This window comes from Megascapheus bottae, chromosome 14 (genome assembly GCF_031878675.1).
Source record: "Megascapheus bottae isolate mThoBot1 chromosome 14, mThoBot2.hap1, whole genome shotgun sequence".
NCBI classification, from domain to species: domain Eukaryota; kingdom Metazoa; phylum Chordata; class Mammalia; order Rodentia; family Geomyidae; genus Megascapheus; species Megascapheus bottae.
This window is the reverse complement of record NC_143522.1, coordinates 19472150-19489013: the sequence shown is the minus strand read 5'-3', so window position 1 is coordinate 19489013 and position 16864 is coordinate 19472150.

Genomic DNA, 16864 nt, shown 5'->3' with positions numbered 1-16864 from the left:
AATAAATAAATACAATCTCTCCTCTTGGAGATTTTTCTTCCCCATGTTAGGTTTATTTAACCAGTCCTCCTACTTGTTTTCAAAATGCTGCTGATATTAAAAAGCAAGCTAAACTAGTGAAGAAAAAAATTCTAGCTACTCAGTACACTGAGATCTGAGGATCATGATTTAGAGCCAGCCCAGGCAGGAAAGTTCATGAAACTCCTATCTCCAATTAACCGTCAGAAAACCAAAAGTGGAGCTGTGGTTCAAGTGGAACAGCACTAGTGTTGAGCTGAAGAGCTCAGGGACAGTGACCAGGCCAAGAGTTCAAGCCCATGACCAACCAAAAAATAAGAAGAAGAAGAAGAAGAAGAAGAAGAAGAAGAAGAAGAAGAAGAAGAAGAAGAAGAAGAAGAAGAAGAAGAAGAGAAGGAGGAGGAGGAGGAGGAGGAGGAGGAGGAGGAGGAGGAGGAAGGAGAGAAGAGTGGGAAGAACCACACCTACTTCACTAAAAATTTAGTTGACTTTGATTTGGGCTTAATATCCAACTGTGTGCACCTTTGTCTACTACATCATGCATTCCTGTGTAAAACAAATGAAGATAGAATTTCATTTAAGGCAATACAATGTCCATCTAATATGTAGAAGGGATTAATTGACCATGTGCCTCTGTGGCTCTTCTCCATGATAGCTTTGCCACAGTTTAATATTTGTTCCAGTTTACATGTTAAATAGATGTGTTGCATGGAAGAATGAATGAATTATAATTGAACAAGCTTCTGTGCTTAATGAATCTTGACTTCTCATGACCATCTGACATCGTTTACCTTCTTGCAGACCAAATCAGCAGTATCAAACTAAATTAGAAGTATATAAAAACCATGTCTTTTCTTAACCCAAAGCATTAGTTACTATCACAGTTAGGATTTTAAGGATGTGCTCGATAGGGGAGGCAAATTTTTTTCTAATGTGGGAGCCAATTATGGCCTACAGGTAGGGACTAGTTCCAGTAAAACAGAAAATCAAAGTGATCATGTGGGGTCTAGTCTTTCATAGTGAGAAAACAGGAAACATGCTTGTAAATAAATAATTTCTATTTCATTTTTGCCTCCACAGGTAATCTGGGCTGGTTGGGCTCTAGTGACCTCGAGACAATTGTAAGTTAAACCTGAAAAACATGTTGGTTTTTCAGAACATCATCTTTTTATGAATTATGAAGCTTCAGTTACTATAATGCAACACAAAATAAGCAAAATCTACTCCTTGCTTATTGACTACTTCATCTATACTACTGTGCTGTGACATACTTAGAACATTCAGGACACTATTTTTTTCTGTCTTAATCATGAACTTATTTGAGACATCAAAGATGCTTTGCCAGCAAGGTCATGGACATTCATACTTTAATTCCAGGTGAAAATCCACAACAACGTAAATATATCACCTTTATGAAACTCTACAATATTTTACTTACGTTATCTATATGCATACATTTCTTAGACACTAGATTAGTGATAATATGGTCTCTTATTGTGATCCACCACTGAAATATAATTCTTATATGATACATGACTCAAATGAGTTTTTCTTTTCCAAAATATCAAGATGTTATACAATATTATTACTGCTCTTAGTTAATTTATAAACAGTAATGCAGATTCAAAATAGTTCTTTTTCTTAGTAATGACTGACATATCACAAATTTTTCACCTATTGTTACTCACACATATCCTTAAAACAAAACATTTGTCCATATACTGCTCTACTTGTATTTATTTTTGGTTCTTAAATCCCAGTATCTGACTTAAAATTTAGAAATTGGGTTGAGTTATTGCATGAAGTAACAGATTCCAAAAGGAAATAAAAGAAAATAAATATATGATATTTTATTTAAAAAACATGTAATTTTAAGGATATGGAGTCAAAATTGCATCTGTCACATGGGGAAGAGTTAGTGTTACATGTCATCAGTCTACAGTTTACCATATCAAGGTATCTGATCCAATATCAGCACAGATTTCCCTGTGAGGGGATATCCAGATGAGTGTGACATTTAAATGACCACCAGCATCCCCATAAATTACCTTGCCTTTTATTTATTCTTACATATTGTAAAATTCATGAATTGAAAATTTTGGCCAATCTTATGGCTTGAACTCAGGGCCTGGGAGCTGTCACAGAGTTTCTTTTTGTTTTAGGCTAGCACTCTACCACTTGGGCCACAACACCACTTCTTCTAGCTTTTCTGAGTAGTATATTGGAGGTAAAAAGCACACGGACATTCTGTCAGGGTTGGCTTTGAAACTGAAATTTTCAAATCTCAGCCTCTTGAGTATTTAGGAGTAGAGGCATGAGGCATCAGCATCTGGCAATAAATTGAAATTTTATAATAACATATTTAATCTGCTAACTTAGGGAGCATCCTAACTTAGCAAAATATGCCATAGAGAATTTGTTATGATTCCTTGGTGAAGTTGTAGATTTCTCTTGTTTAGCATCCCAAGTGTATTCTGTCACATCTCACTAGCAAGGGGAACAATAATTCAAAATTCAAATAACAGTTTCATTGGATGAGCTTTCATTCTACATAATCACAAACAAGTCACAAGTAAGAATATTCTGAGTCAGACATTGTGTAGATGTGTAGACGTGTGAACAAAGCAGACTGCCCTATAAACTGTAGGTCACAGTTAAGCATTGCTGAAAATCTCAAGAAAAACAAACCATGGTTCCCAAACAACAAGAGAGATCTGAACAAGAAGCCCAAGACTCAGGCCTGGGCACCCATCTTTTCAGAATGCAGCCCTTGAGGATTACTATCCAGAGCTAATCTAGGCAGAAAAGTCTGTGAGACTCCATCTCCAATTACCCAATAGAAAGCTAGAACTGAGACAAGGCTCAAGTGATAAGTGTAAGTCCTGTGCAGAGCACATGACCCTGATCACAAGTCCCAGATTTGTTCAGGGAATTCTACCCTGGTAGGCTCAAGATAGAACATTAACACTTCCTTGGATTTCTAGCCTTAAAGGCATGGTCTATTCTGCAAGATTTAAACATACTGGTTTCTGCAATCACTTATTTAAAAAAAACTCTCTCTCTCTCTCTCTCTCTCTCTCTCTCTCTCACACACACACACACACACACACGCACACACACACACACACACTCTCCTTCCACATACACACATGCACACACACTTTAAATATCAGGGACTAAGTAGTATGGGAACACGTACACAATAATAAACATCAGGCTAGCACTAGTCCTGTGTGAGGACATCTTTCTGATGGAGACAACAAAAATGCTGGTTAATTCTCTATACATCTCTATTTTCTCATTCTTTAACTACCCTTGAAGATTTTACTTATGACTGAGTGGCAGTAAAACCATCAGAAAGACCATTATCAAGGGAGAGAGATTTGTAGGATAAACAAGTTTGTCCCATTCCCAGTGTATTGAAAAAATTATTAGTAAATGAGGAAGCAGAAGAAAATAGATTTTCTAAAAAAAATCTTCATTGTTTTCCTAAACATTCCTTAAAAAAAACCACAAATAGAACTGGAATGACATGCAGAATGCCTCAAAGAATTTGAGGTTTCTTCTGACATTAAAAAGTTTGAAATTTAGGAGAATACGAAATCGACTAAGGTCAATTGCAATATAACAGGACATATTATTGTTAAGAAAAGATAGTGTTTCCAAGGAGGAAATGGAATCATAACCACATTCTAGCAACAGAGTCATATTAAATTTGGAATAATTAGTAGTATTCTATTTCATAGAATTCGGAAAACTTTGTACTCAAAAAAAAAAAAAAAACATTACTGGAAATTGTTCTGGTAACTTCCAGCTCATGAACGGCATTCCTATACTTGCTTTTCTTAAGAGACAAAAAGGCTTCTTAACCGAAGAAAAACAATTTTCCTCTAAACCTTGCTCAGGAAGTCTAAAAAAACTTGAGAGATATTAGTTGTTGTGATGAATGATCTGACAGCATAAAGGGAAAAATTGCTAAGTTGACCTTTTGACATTATTTCATTGGATATAAGATTATTATCCAAATGGATAATGTAATGAATTGTCATGTTTCTACCCCCATAATCCTTGTCCTTAGTCAGAATGGTATTAATCAGAGTCAGTTTCATGGAAGTGTTTCATTCTTTAGTCTGAAGAGAAGACTCTCTTTAAGTCTTTGGCCCATCTTTTAATCGGATGGTTGTTACTTTGGAGATTCGTTTTGTAGTGATTCAATTTTTTGAGCTGTTGATATATTTTAGATATGAGGCCTTTGTCCATTCTGTGGTTGGTGAAGATCTTCTCCCATTCTGCAGGCTTCCTAAATAGTTTACTAGCTATGTCCTTTGCCATACAAAAGCTCTGCAGTTTAATACAGTCCCACTTATCCAGCCTTTCTCTGATTTGTTGTGATTTTGGTCCTTATTAAGAAAGTTTCAAACTTATGCCAAGGAGGTCCAGTGTATCTCCTATTCCTTCTTGTAAAGTTTTCAGTGTGTCGGCTTTTACCTCAAGGTCTTTGATCCATTTGGAGTTAATTCTAGTGCAGGGTGACAAAGAAGGATCCAACTTTAGTTTTCTGCAGCTGCTTAACCAGTTCTGCCAACACCACTTGTTGAAGAGGCTATCTTTCTTCCATTCTATTTTTTTGGCTCCCTTGTCAAAGATTAGGTGGCCATAGGTCTGTGGTTTAATATCTGGGTCTTCAGTTCCATTCCATTGGTCTTCAGGCCTGTTCTTGTGCCAGTACCAAGCTGTTTTGATAATTATAGCTCTGTAATGGAGTCTAAAGTTTGGATTTGAAATTCCTCCTGTGCTGTTTTTCTGCTAAGAAGTGTTTTTGCTATATGGGGTCTTTTATTATTCCATATGAAATTTTGGATTGCCTCTTCTATTTCTTTAAAGAATGCCATTGGGATATTGATGGGTATTGCGTTGAATTTGTAGATAACCCTTGGCAAGATTGTCATTTTCACGATGTTGATTCTTCCAATCCAGGGGCATGGGAGATTTTTCCATTTCCTGAGTTCTGCTTTAATTTCCTTTTTCAGGATTTTAACGTTTTCATCAAAAAGGTCCTTTACATTCTTAGTTAAGGTAATTCCTAGGTACTTTATTTTCTTTGAGGCTATTGCAAAAGGAGTTGCTTTCCTGATTGTTGCCTCATTCCTCTCACTGTTGGCATAGAGGAAGGCAGTTGATTTTTGAGGGTTCATTTTATAACCTGCTACACTTCCAAAGTTTTGAATCAGCTCAAGAAGCTTGGGAGTAGAGTCTATAATATTCTTTAAATACAGAATGTTCCATGGATTCCTAGTTTCTCCAGAGCTTTTAACATAAAGGGGTGTTGGATCTTGTCAAATGCCTTTTCTGCATCTATTGAGACAATCATGTGATTTTTGTCCTTGCTCCTGTTGATGTGTTGAATTATATTAATTGATTTGCATATGTTGAACCAGCTTTGCCTCCCTGTGATGAATCCTGTTTGATCACAGTGTATAATTTTTTTGATGACTTGTTGTAGACGGTTGGCCAGTATTTTGGTGAGCAGTTTTGTATCGATGTTCATCAAAGAAATGGGTCTATAGTTCTCTTTTTTGATGAATCTCTGTCTAGTTTGGGGATGAGGGTTATACTGGCTTCATAGAATGAGTTTGGTAAAGAGCCTTCATTTTTCAATTTCAATGAAGAACTTGAGGAGTATTGGTGTGAGCTCTGCTTTGAAGACCTTATAGAATTCAGCTGTGAATCCATCTGGCCCTGGGCTTTTCTTAGGTGGAAGTTCTCTAATTGCCATTTCTATTTCAGTGTTTGAAATAGGCCTGTTTAGTGGGGTTAGTTCTTCTTGGTTCAGTGTGGGTATGTTAATATTGGCTAGGAATTCATCCATTTCTTGTAGATTTTCAAATTTGTTGGCGTAAAGGTTTGAGAAGTATTCCCTCATGATGCTCTGGATCTTGGTAATTTCTGTCATGATATGACCATTTTCGTCTGTGATTTTGTTTATTTCAGTATGCTCCTTTTTTTGGTAAGATTTGCTAAGGGTCTGTCAATTTTTTAATTTTTTCAAAGAACCAACTCCTTATTTTGTTGATTCTTTCTATAGTTTTTTTTGGACTCCAATTCATTTAATTCCTTTGCTTCCTAATACTGGGATTAGGGTTGGTTTGTTGCTCTTTTTCCAGGAGCTTAAGGTGACACATTAAATTGTTGGTTTGAGGTTTTTTCCAATTTGTTATTGTAGGCACTCAGAGCTATAAATTTTCCTCTGAGTACTGCCTTTGCCGTGTCCTGTGGAGCACGTCACATCAAGTGTAAAAGGCCTACCTCATGGCCCAGTGCTCACTTCCTGGTTTTGGAGATCCAATCTGCCTGTCTCCTGGTTGGGAGGTTTGGCTGTGGTTTGTGATGTAAAATAAGGCTACCTCGAACCCCGTGAACCCATGGTTTGGCCCTGCCGCCCTCTCTGACTGCACCTACCTCCCCCTGTCCTGCCTACTTTTATGGTAATAGACAATCCTGCTTCTTCCTTTAGCCCCTGGTATGTCCCCATTAAATGAGTCTGCTGTGACATTCTCCCTCTGTGTCTGTGTCTTCCCTCTGAAGAGGGAGGGCTGGGTGAAGGTGGCCAGCCAGCCCTATCCTTTCTCGTTCTCGTCTTAGTCGGGGCACGTTCTCTTTGCCTTTCCTGCTGGTCAGGAGGCAAAGAGTGGTCAGGAGGCAAAGAGTGCTAAAAACCCTGACATTTCTGGCGCCCAACGTGGGGCACGAAAGGAACGCTCATCAGAAGCAGAATTCTCAGTGAGCCGAGCCAAGCGGATTACAAGGTATGGGTCTCCCTCAAAAGATGGGGCAATTCTATGCCAAGAGTGAGGATCTGGCACTTAAAACGTTTAAATTTATTCTTAGAAGCCAAGGTTTAGAGCTCTCAGATCCCCAGGCTGAGAAGGTCTAGGAGGCCTTAACACGTGCTGCTCCCTGGTTAATGTTGGCCAATCTTTACAATTGGACCACCTGGGACCATGTGAAATGCCTGGTGAGAAGGAGGAAGTTTGGCTTGGGAGAGGATCCTCCCCTCGGGGTGTACCCGATTTTGTCTGCCCTTATGGCCTGTTTTTTTTCCTGGCTCAGTTAAGGAGATATCTAGGGACAGCAGAGATGCCCCTAGGGCAGCCTCCAAGGGCGACCCAGCTGGGGAAAACTTTACTGAGGATTGCTCAAGGGATTTTTGGCCTCCTCTGATCTTGAGTTTGGGCCTCTAAGCCCTATACTGAGTGCTCCTGCTCCAGATGATTGGGGAACAGAGCGGCCTCAGCCATTTTACTAGCCTTCCTCCCACGCTTCACCACGTGTTAAACTGGAAGAGGAGGTCAAGCCACCATCTTGTTCTTCCCCTGCACAGGAAGAGGAGGATAACTGGCCATATAGCAGCAGCTCCTCCTCTGAACCTGAAGGGCGGTTCAGCCACCATTTTTCTCCCAACCATGCTTGACTTTCCCTATAAATGCTAACGCTGGGGGCAATAGACCTGCCCAGTGGTATCCCTGGGAAGCCCAAGATTTAAAAGACCTTAAAAAGGCAGTCTCTGAGGATGGACCTAATTCTCCCTGAGCCGAAACCATCCTCCAAGGCCTGGCTCACCAGCAGTGCACCACTGAAGACTGGAAAAATTTAACTAAGGTTGTGCTCCCTGGCCCCCTGTATCTTAAATGGTGTGCATTTTTTTTTATGAGGAGTGCCATGCCCAGGCCAACAGGAACCAGGCTGTTAATCCCCCGGTGCCTGTGACTTATGGAATGTTATCAGGATCCAATGATGCATTTTCCACAGGCCCCCAGCAGGATGCTACCCCTGCCAAGAACAGGTGCGGATTTTGGGACTAGCTGTGTGGAAAAAATGGACAAAGGCCCAATAGCAGGAATTACTCAGAAGGCTCCCAAGGACCTAGCCACCTTTATAGACAGAGTAGAACGGAGCCTCCATAGAAAGTTCCCCTCAAGACCCCTTTGAGGTCTGGGAGGGGATGACCGCAGACCACAAACTGGCCTGTGCGGGAATGAATGAAAACTAAATGGGGAAGTGGATAATTGCCACTAAGGATGTGGGCACTCAAGCCCACCAGTCACAGACACTGACTGCCGCCCTACAAGCCCAAATGGCTTCACTTACTGAGGCTTTTTCCACTGCCTTTACCTCTTTCAATGGGGCTGCGAGAGGAGTTTGTTTTGGGTGTGGACAGCAAGGCCACTTCAAAAGAGATTGCCCTGAGGGACAGACACCTGATTGCCCATAGAGATGTCCTTTAAGTCAGACTAAAGGTGGAGCTCCACCTAAAACACCCTGTCCTCACTGCAGGAAGGGATTCCATTGGCATTCCTCTGTTGAGTTTTTGCCTGGTTGATCTGTCCATAGGTGAGAGTGGTGTGTTTAAGTCACCAACAATCACTGAGTTTCGATCTATGTATGGTTTCAATGAAAGTAAAGTTTGCTTGATGAAGTTCGGAGCTCCGGGATTAAGTGTGTAGATATTTAGGATGGTTAGGTCCTTCTGGCAGAAAGAACCCTTTAGTAGTATGTAGTAACCTTCACTGTCTTTTCTCACTAATTTTAGTTTGAAGTCTCTTTTATTTGATATGAGGATAGCAACTCCAGCCTGTTTATGGGGGCTGTTAGCTTGATAACGTTTATTTCAACCTATCACTTTCAAAAAAATGTTTGTTTTTGGGGGGTAAGATGTGTCTCTTGAAGACAGCAGAACAATGGATCTTGCTTTTTGATCCAACCAGATAGTCTATGTCATCTAATTGGATAGTTAAGTCCAGTGATATTGAGAGTCAGGATTGAGAAATATTTATTAGTTCCTGCCATTTTTAAAAGCTTTCATTAGGGCCTGTGTCTTGACAGTTCTTGGGGGTACTTAGATGGTATGAGATTTAGGTACCCTTTCTTTCTCTGTTTTACATTTGTGTTGGTTTTCTATGTGTAGAACATCTTTGAGAATTTTCTGTAATGTTGGTTTGGTTGCTACATAATGTTGAAGCTTTTCCCTGGAATGGAATGTTTTTATTGTTCCCTCATTTATGAATGAGAGTTTAGCTGGATACAGTATTCTTGGTTGGTAGTTATTTGATTTCAGGACATGACATATATCCTTCCAATCTCTTCTTGCTTGCATGGTCTCTGCTGAGAAATCTGGGGTTATTCTGACTGGTTTGCCTTTACAGGTGATTTTTCTCTTCTCCCTGGCTGCTTTTAGGATCCTATCCTTGGTCTCTATTGATCCAGTTCAGATTATAATGTGGCAGTGGGAGGTCCTTTTCTGGTCAGGTCTGTTTGGGGTTCTAAAATCTTCTTGTATCTGGATGGGCCTGCCCTTCTGGATATTTGGGAAGTTCTCTGAGATGATTCCCTGAAGTATATTTCCAATACCATTGATCTTTTTCTCCAGACCCTCTTCAATACCAATTAGCCTTAAATTAGGCTTCCTAATTGTATCTTGGACCTCCTGTAGCATTTTCTCATATTTCCTAGATTTGAATTGACTCATTTTCTGTTCTTTTTCTATAACTAAATTATCTTCAACCTCAGAAATTCTCTCTTCTGCATTATCTAACCTGCTATCAAAGCTATCTACTTTATTCTTCATCTGCCTTGCTTCTAATTGCTCATTTTTGATGCCTTGCATCTCTTGTTTTGATCATGTATGGATTTCTTTAGCTCCTTGATTTCCATTTGAGTAGTTAGATCAGCAGCTTTATTCTCTTTGGACATTTGTTGGAGTTCAGTCACCTTTGTGTTTGTGGATTCTATGAATTCGTTCATTTTTCTTTGAAAAACCTTTATTATGGCCTCCTTTATGGCTTCCCCTTTTTCACATATCACCTTGTTTATGGTTTCCTCTTGTTTAGCTGTGGCTTCCTCCCTTATCTCTTTCTTTATGTTTTCACATTTTTCATTAATGATGTTTATCAATTGCATTTGTATAGCACTTGGAAGACTCTCCTCTAGATTTGCCACTGACTGCTCCATTGCCTGTTTATGTTCGGTGGGAGATGCTATTCCTTGATTTGACATATTTCTTGAGTTTCTTTTTCTGCCCATTTGAGGAAGGGAGCAAGATTAATACTAAACAAGATTATAATTTTTCAGATATAACCAACCTAGACCTTTTTAGTTGGCTGACAGTAGATATTAGCTCTTTTAGATTGGTAATAACACTTTCTTTTTGTTCATTTACATACAAATCTAATACAATCACAGATGACCAATTTATGACCAAAACAATAAGCCCCTCAATCCAATCTCTATTGGATTTAAGTCCCTCTGGACCTAGAGTATAATTGAACACCTAGATACATAGCATTGCTCAACAACCATCAAATGTAGATTCATGCATTGTAAGAGTTGAAGGGTGAACAGAGGACCAGAGATAGAAAAATATTATGAAAGATGACAAGGGAGGTAGGAAAAGAATAATACAGGAGTGTAAGAATATTATAATAATGAAGAAAGGGTATCGTGTAAGGATAACTGACCTAAGATGATAGACAGGTAGAGTGTTTGTGTAGAAAGTTTAGATGAACTTAGATAAAACTTATCAAAATAAGAAGAGTAATAAGAAGAATATATAGAGAAAAGAGAGGTTGATATAGGAGATTTCATTGATACCAATTTAAGAAAGAAAAGAAAAAAGAAACAAAACAGCAACAAAATAAAACAGAACCCACGCACACCCCCCCCAAAACGAAAACAAAAACAAAAACAAAAAAAAAAACAAAAGAAAAAAAGAAAATAAAAAGGTGGGGGGATATTCCTCACTGTTCTGAGTTCTTACCTAAGAGATACTAGAGTTGAGAACCCAGAGTTTAAAAAGCAAGTGACTATATCATTATGGATATCGCTTTTGTTCAAACTGTACCCAGAACTGTTACTGTGTTTCTAGGAACGACCACAGTGACAGCAGGATTGCAGGAAAAGAGAGGAGAAAAAAAGAAAAAAACAAGGAATGAATCATAACATTAGAAAAAAAGGTGTAGGTTAAATGGCAAAGAGAAAAATAAGAACGTTTTAAAATGCAAATGAAATGGGGTAAAAAAGATAAAAAGGGTATTCTTCAGTTTTTGGGGTTATTTTTTTTGGTGGGGGGGGTTAGGAAACTTGTGTCTCCACTAAATTTGGGATCTAAACACTTCACAAAAACTTTTTCGCTTGTGATTTGGCTTTGCGGTTTTTTGGATGAGATTGCTTGTTTGGTAGAACAAAGCTGAAAGATCCGCGGGTGGCTTTGTTTACCAGGTCTGTGGGTGGCGCAGGGGGATGGACTTCAACAGCGCTAAACCCAAATAAGAGAATAAAACACAGGCATGAGTAATATGATAAAAGAAATATTTTTAATTTTTATCTGCTTTTTCTCTGCTCTGTAACTATTAAGACAAATATAACAACAGAATTGTTTTTTTTATTGGGGGGACTATTTAATATATTTATTTTTATAAATAAGTTCTATGTGTTCTTTAACAATGGGATTCTTTGTTTTAATCCAGAAAAAAAATCAATCCTTTCCTCTAAAATTCCCAGAAATAAATTCAGATCTTTGTTGCTAGTATTGAATGTCTATGTTAATATGAAAATCATATGTTGAAGTCCTAATTCCCAAAAGAATGATATTTGAAGGAAGTACATTTGGGATGACATCATGAGATGAAGGATTTCATGGTGCAGTATAATTTTTTCAGAGAAAACTATTTACAGTAGGAATTCTTTTTTTTTTCTCTCTCTTTCTCTCTCTCTCTGTCTCTGGTCTCTCTCTTTGTCTCTGTGTGTATCTCTATGTCTCTCGGACTCTGTCTCTCTCCCTCTTCTCTCTCTCTCAAGTATGTGAAGGAATAGCCATCTGTTTTCTTGATATGACCCTCAGTAAGAAATATAATACAATCATACCATTAAGATGAACTTCTAGCATACAGTACATTGAGATATAAATACTTCATTAAGCCACACAGTCTAGGATATTCTGGTGTGACAATCTTAAGACGTATACCTACTATAAAAATAAAGGACAAGAATTACAGTATAATAATTTAAAGAAAATAGCCTACACTTTCACCTAGACTTGATCATTTAGTAGTTGTTGAAATTAATTTATCTTCTTGAGGGCTTTTTCCCCCTTTTTCCTTAATTTGAAATACTTTTTTCTAACTTCGTTCTTTTATGTCCTTTGGTGGGAAAGGTGCAAGTCCTGGAGTTGAAACTAAGGGACTGGGTGCAGTCATTGAGGTTTTTTTTTAATTAAAGAATTTATTAACATTGATTTTTATACCATATTTCAAATGATGTATTTAACAAACAAGTATTCAAGAGGGAATCTCTCTATATAATCACTGGCACTTAGATTGTAGAACATAATTAAAATTAGGCTGAGGGTTTGTATGTCATAGATACATATTAATTTATGTACTAAAACATTATGTCTAGAGAGTCATAATTTTTTTATGTCTATGTAGTTGTGTTTAAATGTGCTCACAGATAGTGCTCTACTCCTTGGGCCATAGCTCCACTTGCAGATTTTTTTTCTGATGGCTAATTAGAAATAAGAGGCTCACAGACTTTCCTGCCCTTTGAACCCTAATCTTTAGATGACAGCCTCTTAAGTAGCTAGAATTATAAGCATGAGTTACTGGTGCCTAGCCAAGTGCACCATTTTTTGTTTAGCTGTTTAATTTTATTTATTTTATTTGTGTGTGTGTGTGTGTGTGTGTGTGTGTCTGTGTCTGTGTGTGTGTGTGTTTGTGTGTGTCATAGGCATGAACTTAGGTCCTGGGCAATATATCTGAAACATTTTACTCAAGGTTAAAGTCTACCATTTGTAACACTCCAGCCTTTCTGTTTTCTTTCCTACTGCTGGGATGAGTTAATAACTCCTATTTTGTTTAAAAAAAAAAGATGTATTCACAAATATAAAATGTATAATTTTGGAAGAATCATTTTGACTTTCATTGCTCAACATTTTCTTCATTAATATGCATTTTATGATGCTTACACATTACAAGGTGATATGAAAATATTTAGAAAGAAATGGCTTCCTGTATTGTGCAAGTACATTTTGAATGTAAGGTAGTAGGTTATAATGTACTATGATTAGTCTATATTTATGTGAGAAAATATGTCATAATAAGTAACTATGGGGCCAGGAGTTTTGCCCAGTGGTAGAGTGCTTGCCTAGCATGCACAAAGACCCATGTTCGAATCCTTGGTACCACATACATAGAAAAAAATCCAGAGTGGTGCTGAGGCTCAAGTGGTAGAGCTCTAGCAATGAGAAAGCCCAAGGACAGTGCTCAGGCCCTGAGCTCAAACCCATGGCTGGCAAAAAAAAAAAAAATGTAAGTAACTAAATAATTGATTATTCACCAAAGGCAGATTAATTCACAAAATCTAAAAAATAAAGGCCAATTGAGATTTATATAAATAAAGCTGAATGAACACTCATTAAAAGATTATCGGGCTGGGAGTTTGGCCTAGTGGTTAAAGTGCTTGCCTAGCATGCATGAAGCCCCGGGTTTGATCCCTCGGTACCACATACATAGAAAAAAGCCAGAAGTGGTACTGATGCTAAAGGGGTAGAGCTCTAGCTTTGAGAAAGTCCAAGGACAGTGCTCAGGCCCTGAGCTCAAGCCCAGGACTGGAAAAAAATGTACACTTACCAGGTAAATTATTTAGTGATCTGTGATATGTAATAAATAGGAAATTCAGAGATAAGGCATGCAAGGTATATGGTGACAATGCTATTGATTATTGTTTTTATTTAATTATCATGGATTTCTTTCTAAGCATTTATTCTAAGAAGCCTAAGGATCACCCATTGCGTCTGGTCTTCACTAAACAAACATTAACATTTGTATATTTCAAACAGAATTTTCAATTAATTGACTTTAATGTGTAGTCCCCTCCCCCCAAGAATCAAAGTTAGCAATTTTGCAAGTATCTATTAGAAAAAAGGAAATACCATTCCAATGGTCTTGATGAAAGTATGTCAATATTTATAGACAATACCAGCTGTGACATTAATTGATCATTTTAATTATTGGACAAGTGGTGGCAATCCCCTGGGAATTAGCAATTTTTATGCAAACGTAAGAAAAAAGGAATGCTAATAATCACCTCCTTCAGGAAAATCACCCCAAAAACGGGGTAGAGATTTTCCTCAGGTTTCCTTGTGGGCAGATAGATGTACTGGTGTTGTGGAGAGTTTAGGGCAGAAGGAGTGGAATGTCCCCGCTTCCCCAATTTAAATGGTTAAGAAGATGATCCAATTTGCAATTACTGAGTACCTAGAAGAAAGGCACCGGGAACATTTAGTGTTTCTCTTACTTCTTCCTGTGGGGCTGAGTTGAGATTGTGATCAAGATCCCAAGGAAATGTCATCATTATAAACCCTGGTACCTACTTCTCAGGCTGTTTACTTTTCCAATTCTTCCAAGAGCTATTTCAAAATACTTCCAATAAGCTAGCTTATTTGGCTATTTTGTGTTCTTAGAAAAATATCTGTAGATAAATCACAGAAGAAAACTGATTGAGAGTGAATAGAGGCATGGTGAGCTCATATAATTTTTTTTTTTTTGCCAGTCCTGGGCTTGGATTGAGAGCCTGAGCATAATTTATGAAGACCTTGTGACTGAGGAAAAGAGTCCCTTTTTTTTGAAAATATGATCTGAAAATTAACAAATAAAATGGAAGAAATATGTATAACCACCCAACTCAACCAAAATAAGATGAAATAAAAGTATCTTTTTTTTTGAACACCGAAATATAAGCATACTAAAAGTAAGGCTGAAGATACCATGGGTCATTCATATGTTTTGTCTTGCTCTTTGTCCTGCCATCCTTGTAAACATTATTACTCAGTTGTTATGTCCTATCAGTCAATGGCATCATTGAATTCTGCTCCAGATGAGTATAACTTGGCTCTATCTCTATGGATGAGCCCCACTTACCAGGTGTTATTGTGTGCCATTAGCTACTTCAATAGTCTGATGGATCCACAACTGATTTTGACTTGTTAGGGATCTTTTAAAATTTGTCAGACAGATGTTACAGTTTTCATGTTCCTTCCATGCCAAAGATGAAACCAAAACTCTGTTTATTTTCCAATTAATCACACAGTTACAACTTCTTATTCACCTAACTCATGGTTCCTTTAAAGGGCAATTGCCTTCTCATATTCATTTACAATAACTTAAAGAGTGATAAGTCAGCCAGGCACGGTGGCTCCTGCCTGTAATCCTAGCTACTCATGAGGCTGAAATCTGAGGATAGAAGTTTAAAGCCAGCCTGGGCACTAAAGAACATGAGACTCTTATCTCCAATTAATCACTAGATAAACAGAAAGTAGGGATATGTCTCAAGGTGTAGGGTAGTAGCCTTGAGGCGAAGAGTTCATGGACAGTGCACAGGCCCAGAGTTAGGGTGGTAGCCTTGAGCTGAAGACCTCAGTGATAACACCCAGGCTCAGTGTTCAAGCCCCATGACCCACAAAAAAAAGAAGAGTGACGATATACCTTAGGAATATTGTCTACCTTAAGTTATTGTTTTGATCCAGTTGAATAATATAATTTTTTAAAAAGTCATTGTGAATGATGATGTGATGTTGCAAGTAACAATTTTTTAGCACTTTGAGGATGGTATTTGGTTCTCTGCTGGCCTCTACTATCACTATTAATTAAACTGATATATATGTATATACATTAATGTAATTGATATAGATATCAGTTAATAATTAAGCTGATATATATGTATATATTAATGTAACTGTATGTATCAGGTAAATTATATATTTATATATGCTTATATATTGATATGCATATATATGTAATATTTTTCTTAGTGTACTTTACTTAAGATTTATTAATTTAATTTTTTGTCAAGCTGTTATACGGAGAGGTTACAGTTACATATGTAAGGTAGTGCGTACATTACTTCTTGAACATTGCTACCCCTCCCTCATTTTTCACCCACTTTCCTTCATTCCCCTCTCTTCCTCCCAAATTGTACTGTTCATTTCCAACATAATGTCTTGAGAATATCTCTACTGAATTGGTTCACTCTTCAGCCTTTGTCTCACCTTTTTGTTATTCCCTTTCTGTCTCTTAATTCAAATAAACATGCATACAAAACATAAGATAACAAAATCAAATACAGTGACAACAAGGGTTAAAACACAGGAGAGAAATAGATTAAAGAAAAAAGTTGAAGAATTATGAGATGTAGGGAAGTTTTGAAAGTGCTGATAGCCACATGGAAGAACAATGTTAAGATAGGCATAATATTCCCAAATTCTTGGGAATTCTATCTCTGTCTTGGACTTTCTCTTTTTCTTTTTTCCATTTAATATGGATAAGAACATATATGCTTGTGCTGGTACAGTATACATACTAGTATGATAACAAACACTAGTATGACATATCAAACACATTCTTATCATGTATTTCATATTCCTTGTGCTCATCTACATTTGTAAACAATGATAAGCAAGACACAATCACACTCATCTCTGTATCAATCATTAACTGAAGATATATGATCCAATATATAGTATATTTATTTGTAGTTTATGAATCAAGTTTTATAAAATTCCTGCAAATGTAGTTACCATTCTTATTCTTTTAGTGATTAAGTTGTCTCAAGAAATAGCTTTAGGAATAATATCTGTCTTTTCGATTGAGATGTAAGCGATAGGACTCTTGACTGAAAGACTTCAAGTCAAAACCCTCCTATTACAGTCCAATTATATTATACTGCAAGATTTTAAAAGCACTTCATCACAAGGCACAGTGCTTTCTCTTTTTGCCTAAATGCAATCACGCAGTTG